The 6,348-nt window shown below is 41.2% G+C and overlaps 1 protein-coding gene across 4 annotated transcripts in view; it reads left to right on the plus strand.

Moving 5' to 3' along the window:
* Positions 1-6,348, plus strand: part of erbb4 (erb-b2 receptor tyrosine kinase 4) — a 1,019,841-nt gene that overhangs the window by 125,781 nt on the left and 887,712 nt on the right. The gene's annotated exons all lie outside the window — the stretch shown is intronic.

Raw genomic sequence — 6,348 nt, forward strand, 5'->3', positions numbered from 1 at the left:
GACAGAAGATGAATGGGGACCTTCAGGATTAGACCCATGGTTTAGCTGGAGGGATGGGACGGGATCCACAGCTGGAGATGCTGTTGGGCGTAGTCAGAGGTGTTCCAGCTCTGACGAGGAAAGTGATGAGGAAACGCCCGAAGGGAGAAAGTAGCTGTTAGTTGATTCTGTATCTAGCATTTTGTTCCCTCTCCTCCTCATTTTGATTTGTGGACTTTGTGGGCTCCTTTGGAAGTGGAATCAGCAGCGATTGCTTCCATCACATCAACAAGAGCATTCTGAGTGAAAGCCTGTTCAGGAAATGCTACAGCCCCCCCCCCCCCAAAAAAAAAAAAGATGCTGGACCCAGTGCAACTCACACACTGTAATTTTGCTGTCAGTTTATATATGGGTAAACTTTGTAGATTGCAGTGTGCTTATTCCTGAGAAACAAGGACCAGAGAAACTGCAGATATTCTATAAATAGACCAGCTCACTTTAAGCTTTTTTTTCTTGCTTTTTCATTGCAAGTTCATGAATTTACTCTGCAAAGTCAATTTCTGTTTGAAGTTCCTCTGAAGCAGACATAACCAGTAGGTGGCTTATCGGTGTGAGATTTTTAAATAAGTAATGAACAATATTTATCAGTTGCCCTGTAACTAGAGTTCATGGAAATATAGACAATTTACCATCCAAATCCAATAAAACACCAGTTAACTGGCCCCAAGGCTTGTTAATAAGAGAATAACCTGATGTGAGCAGAGACTAACGCTCAAGTAATAATAACAGATCCACAAAAATTGTATAGTTGTAAATCTGTATTCTAGCCCAGTGTGAATTGGAGATATTGAGATGTGTATATATATGTGCGTGTGTGTCTGTGTAATGAGATATACATATATGATTTGTAAATGCCTAGAATATTGTTTTTCAATTATCTGCTTGGAAAGATGCTGGAACAGATACTAGGTATGCCTTTTGGTCAAAACTATCCAGTTCCCACAGTGGGTGGAAAGGATACCAGTGGAGAAAAAGAATCTCTCCCTGGTAGCCAACTTCCACAGATGAAGAGTAACACTTAACCTATAGCAGGAAACCTTCAGTTTTTGAAGAATGCTAGATTGCAGCATCTACATTTCATTGCTGCATGAGTTAGCTCTCTTAGTATGTCAGGCCATTACATGTCAGTGAGAATTCATTGCATCATCTGGACCCTGAGATCAGTAACACCCCCTCCCCCCATTATTATGACATTTTGTTCCTCCTAGGAATGTCCCATCTTGCAGCTTGGGCACATTGTGTCTAGAAATCCTTGTTTTTGAAAAAAGACTCAAGTGGATACTTGAATTGCATAGCCAGCCACTTTCTTGGCTCTCAAGGAAATCCTGGCCCAGCACCAGGATGTTCAGAATGGGCTGGCAGCAACAAACCATACAAGTTCTAGCCCAAAGAGGTACAAACACAGAGAAATAAATTTCCATAAATATTCCCAAGCAGGAGTTGCAGGGAATGTAAATGTAATTAACAAAACAAACAAAGCGTGATGCATGTCTCTTTAGATATGTACCCAAACTGTGATGGAGGTATCACTAGGGAACAGGAAAGAGCTACATCTTTGGTGCTGTAATAAGCTCCTGCTTTTCTGAAGCTGAAATGAGTTTAATTGAGAAAACCAGTGGAACCATTTGGAGGATATGTAGCTTGAACTCTCACAAATGTGATTTCCTTTAAAAATAAACAGCTGGAGGGGGAAAATATTTAAGAGTACACTTACCTGGAAATAAATTGTTGCTACGTGAACTCTTTGAAAGGGTATAGCAGGGTATAGCTTTCAGCTCACCTTAGCTATCAGTTCTGAACACAAAAGGTTTCCCACCTTTTAACTGCTATGCCTGAAAAATAATCCAATTGCCCATTGCTTAGTCAACCTGCTGTTAGGCATGCAAAATATGTTCTCATAGCATAGCTTGTGAAATTTCCTTTCAGTTGCAAACAGTGGTATATATTATATAAATCACTAGCTGTGCCCGGCCACGCGTTGCTGTGGCGAAGTCTGGTGGTATGGGAAATAAAGTATTGAGGAATTGGTGGTAGTTAAGGTCAAGGGTAAAGGTTTTCCCCAGACATTAAGTCCAGTCGTGTCTGACTCTGGAGGTTGGTGCTCATCTCCATTTCTAAGCCGAAGAGCCGGCGTTGTCCGTAGACTCCTCCAAGGTCATGTGGGATGACTACATGGAGCGGCGTTACCTTCCCGCCAGAGCAGTACCTATTGATGCACTCACATTTGCATGTTTTCGAACTTCTGGGTTGGCAGAAGCTGGGGCTAACAGTGGGGGCTCTCTCCGCTCCCCCAATTCAAACCTGTGGCCTTTTGGTCCAGAAGTTCAGCAGCTCAGCGCTTTAACACGCTGCGCCATCAGGGGATATTATTTCCTAAAGGTTGTGAATATACAATATTTCTGATTGTTTTTTGTTTGTTTGTTGGAGGCAAGTATGAGTGCTGCAATTAGGAAAAATGATTAGGATGTAATGGCCTTGCAGCTTTAAAGCCTGGCTGTTTCCTCCCTGAGTGAATTTTTTGTTGGGAGGTGTTAACTGGCCCTGATTGTTTCCTGTCTGGAATTCCCTTGTTTTCAGAGTGGTGTTGTTTGCGATATTTTATGTGCTTCTACTGTCTGTGGCCCTGAGAAAACAGAGGATTTTCCAGACTTTGATGATGGGAATACTTTGTTGGGAGGTGTTAGCTGGCCCTGATTGTTTCCTGTCTGAAATTCCCTTGTTTTCAGAGTGGTGTTGTTTGCGATATTTTATGTGCTTCTACTGTCTGTGGCCCTGAGAAAACAGGATTTGCCAGACTTTGATGATGGGAATACTTTGTTGGAAGGTGTTAGCTGGCCCCGATTGTTTCCTGTGTGGAATTCCCCTGTTTATTTACTGTCCTGGTTTTAGAGATTATATTGTTCTGCATTATTCTATCCCAGTAATTATTTCATATTAAAGAAGAATCTCACTTATCCAACATTCGCTTATACAATGTTCTGGATTATCCAACGCAGTCTGCCTTTTCATAATCAATGTTTTTGTAGTCAGTGTTTTAAATTCATTGTGATATTTTAGTGGTAAATTTGTAAATACAGTACAGTAGAGTCTCACTTATCCAACATAAACGGGCCAGCAGAACGTTGGATAAGCGAATATGTTGGATAATGATGAATTAAGGATAACCCTATTAAACATCAAATTAAGTTATGATTTTACAAATTAAGCACCAAAACATCATGTTAGACAACAAATTTGTCAGAAAAAGTAGTTCAGTACACAGTAATGCTATATAGTAATTACTGTATTTATGAATTTAGCACCAAAATATCACGATATATTGAAAGCATTGACTACAAAAATGCGTTGGATAATCCAGAACGTTGGGTAAGCGAGTGTTGGATAAGTGAGACTCTACTGTAAATACTACATAGCATTACTGCGCATGGAACTACTTTTTCTGTCAAATTTGTTGTATAATATGATGTTTTGGTGCTTAATTTGTATAACGATTACCTAATTTGATGTTTAATTGGCTTTTCCTGAATCCCTTCTTATTATCCAACATATTCACTTATCCTGCCGGCCTGTTTACGTTGGATAAGTGAGACTCTACTGTATATTGATAATCTTAAATTATCTGCTTAGAACTGGATTATATGAGGCCCCTTCTTCACAGCTGTATAAAATGCACACTGAAGTGGATTATATGGCAGTGTGGAGTCAAGATAATCCAGTGCAAAGCAGATAATATAAGATTATAAATGGGTTATATAGCTGTGTGGAAGGGCCTTGAGTCTGCACTGCCATATAATCCAGTGCAAATTAGATAATCTGTGGAAGAAGTCTAAGTGAGGCCTAAATCTGCCTGTCCCCTAACTGAAACCTGGCTGTCCCTTGGTTGCTAGGCAACCAAGTGGGCAGAGATTAGCCCTCTAAACTGGCAGCAATTGGATAAAAAAATTATTGCTCTCCCTCTAATTAGGACTTTATTTTTCTTTTATTTTTGTTGTATCAACCTTGAGGCGTGGATGATGGGTTGTGTTGTCAAATTTTGAGGTTGTGAGGCCTGTACTTTTGTTGTTTTGTGAATTGCCGTGATGCCATCACTCTTTTATATATATAGATTAGAAAACTGACCTTAGGAAGGCTTAATTTATAAAAGGGTAGGCGATAAGGATTGCTTTTGTTCAAAAAGAATTCAGCAAAACTACATTGGTAGAAAGGAGGTGCAAGTGTACATTTATCTGCACAGTATAATCTTTTACCTGCACAAAGAAGAGAGACAATGGTCTGATTTCTGCCCAGTGTTAAAACAGAACATAGAAACACCTACGCTTGTGGTGACAATAAACACTAAAATAAAATTCATTCCATTAACAGAATCTTAAGCTATTCAGAGAAAAAGCATTGTAATAAGATTTTGTAAGCTAATTGCTATTAATAAAAACAAATAAATAAAATAGATGATTGAAAACAAATCTCAGTTACTGCCACCAGCAAATGAAATAAATTAACAGAAAACAATGTTAATTTCTCAGAGTTTATGTTGTTGGCATGTAATAAGTAATATAGACATGGCTATTAAACTTCATAACAAATTTGGAAGCAATTCTAAGTGCTGATATCAACCACTGCTATCAGTGGTGGAGTTGTAGCAGCTGCATTCAGAGAACAGCACCATGGAGCTAGAGGGAGCTCTGTGTGAAGACTTTATTACACAAAACCTCATGATTCCAGGTTGACTGGGTAGACCTGTTGAAAGAGATGGGTCTTCAATTGAGTCTTAAATTTAGCTGTTGGAGCTCTTTTGGCAGGTTATTCCACAGTCTTGGGGTGACTGATGAAAATGTCCTCTGTGTGATAGCTGCCTGTTGGGTTCTGAATGGATGAAGCAAATGTTCTCTAGAGGATCTCAGTGTTGTAAGGGGCAGATTGTGTGGGAGAAGGTGTCAAGAGTCAGACGCCAATTAACGAACAAAACAGTTTATTCGGGAGATAGGCCAAAAAGTAAACATAAACACAGAAGATAGCTTTAAACACTTAACTATCAGTGTTTAAAAGTAGTCCAAACAAAAATATATCAAAATAATGTTTTAACAAGCCAACCGGATTATCCACGCAAATTATTCAGATAAAACTAAAAAGGTGCTTCAATTCAGCTTCTAAACAAATTGAGTTGGCTTAGAAAAATAGACAAAACAAACAAAAATTTGGAACCTTCCAAAAACCTTCCAAGAGCTACAATTAGTAGCTTTAAACCCGGAACTCCAAACAGGAAAACAAAGCCAGGGAAAACAAACTTAGAGCCGATGCAAAAGGCACTGTGGGTCCAAGCCCTTTCTGTTGCAAGCAGCCGGCTCTGGGGATTTAAAGAGACAGTTCTCAAAAGAATCACCAAACTGGTATGAGGACAAATAAACTGGAACCACAGCAAACTGCTTCAAAGATGCAGATAATGCCAGGAGCTCCCAGGAAAAGGCGAAGAGGCGTCGTCAGGTTGATCCAGGGTCAGGACAGGAGACAGCAGCAGGGTCAGGAGGGCAGGCCAGTAGTCAAGAGCCGTGGGTAGACATCAATCAAAGGGTGAAGGCAGAAGCAAGGTCGAGTTCCAGTCCAGTGTCCAAAAGGATGCAGTCATCAAAACCAGGTCCACGAAATGGCACAAAGAGCCAAGGCAATGAAGGTAACAGCAGATCAGAAGCAAAGTCCCAGTCCAGTCTTCTTGAACGAACAGAAATCCCAATGGCGCTTCAGCAACACCTTGCCACACGCAAAGTGAAGTGACCAAACATTCCCAATTTATTCCCCTTCCTCTTGGGTGTCCAAACACCCACACCCAAACAGCAGGTGTCCCGGATCTTACTCAGAGTCAGAACTCCACACAGCTAGGGCTCGTGGATCAGGCGTGCCTAATTGCTCGTCGGAGTTCCAATCATCCTGCCCACACTCAACCCCATCCTCCCTTCTCCAAGCAGCCCAAGTGGGATCTGCTCCTGAAGATACCCAAGGTTCAGTAGTATCCATAGGCCCCAATTCCCCAGACATCTCCGGTGGCCGTGCCCATTCAGTGCCCACTTCCCCAGCCACCACCTGTTCACCAGCATCCATTTCTTCCCCAAACTCCCCATCTGAATCTTCCTCAGAAGATTCCCCATTAAGCTCTCTAATCCTTTTCTTGCGCAACTCCTCCAATGAGCCCTCCTCGCGAGGGTTTTTCCTTCCTCTCCTGATCCCACCACCATCATCCATAATCCCCGAAGGCGCAGTCACAACAGAAGGCAACCTGGTAGGTAACCCGAACCATATTGTCCTTGGAATCCTTTCTAC

This window comes from Anolis carolinensis, chromosome 1, assembly GCF_035594765.1.
Source record: "Anolis carolinensis isolate JA03-04 chromosome 1, rAnoCar3.1.pri, whole genome shotgun sequence".
NCBI lineage: Eukaryota > Metazoa > Chordata > Lepidosauria > Squamata > Dactyloidae > Anolis > Anolis carolinensis.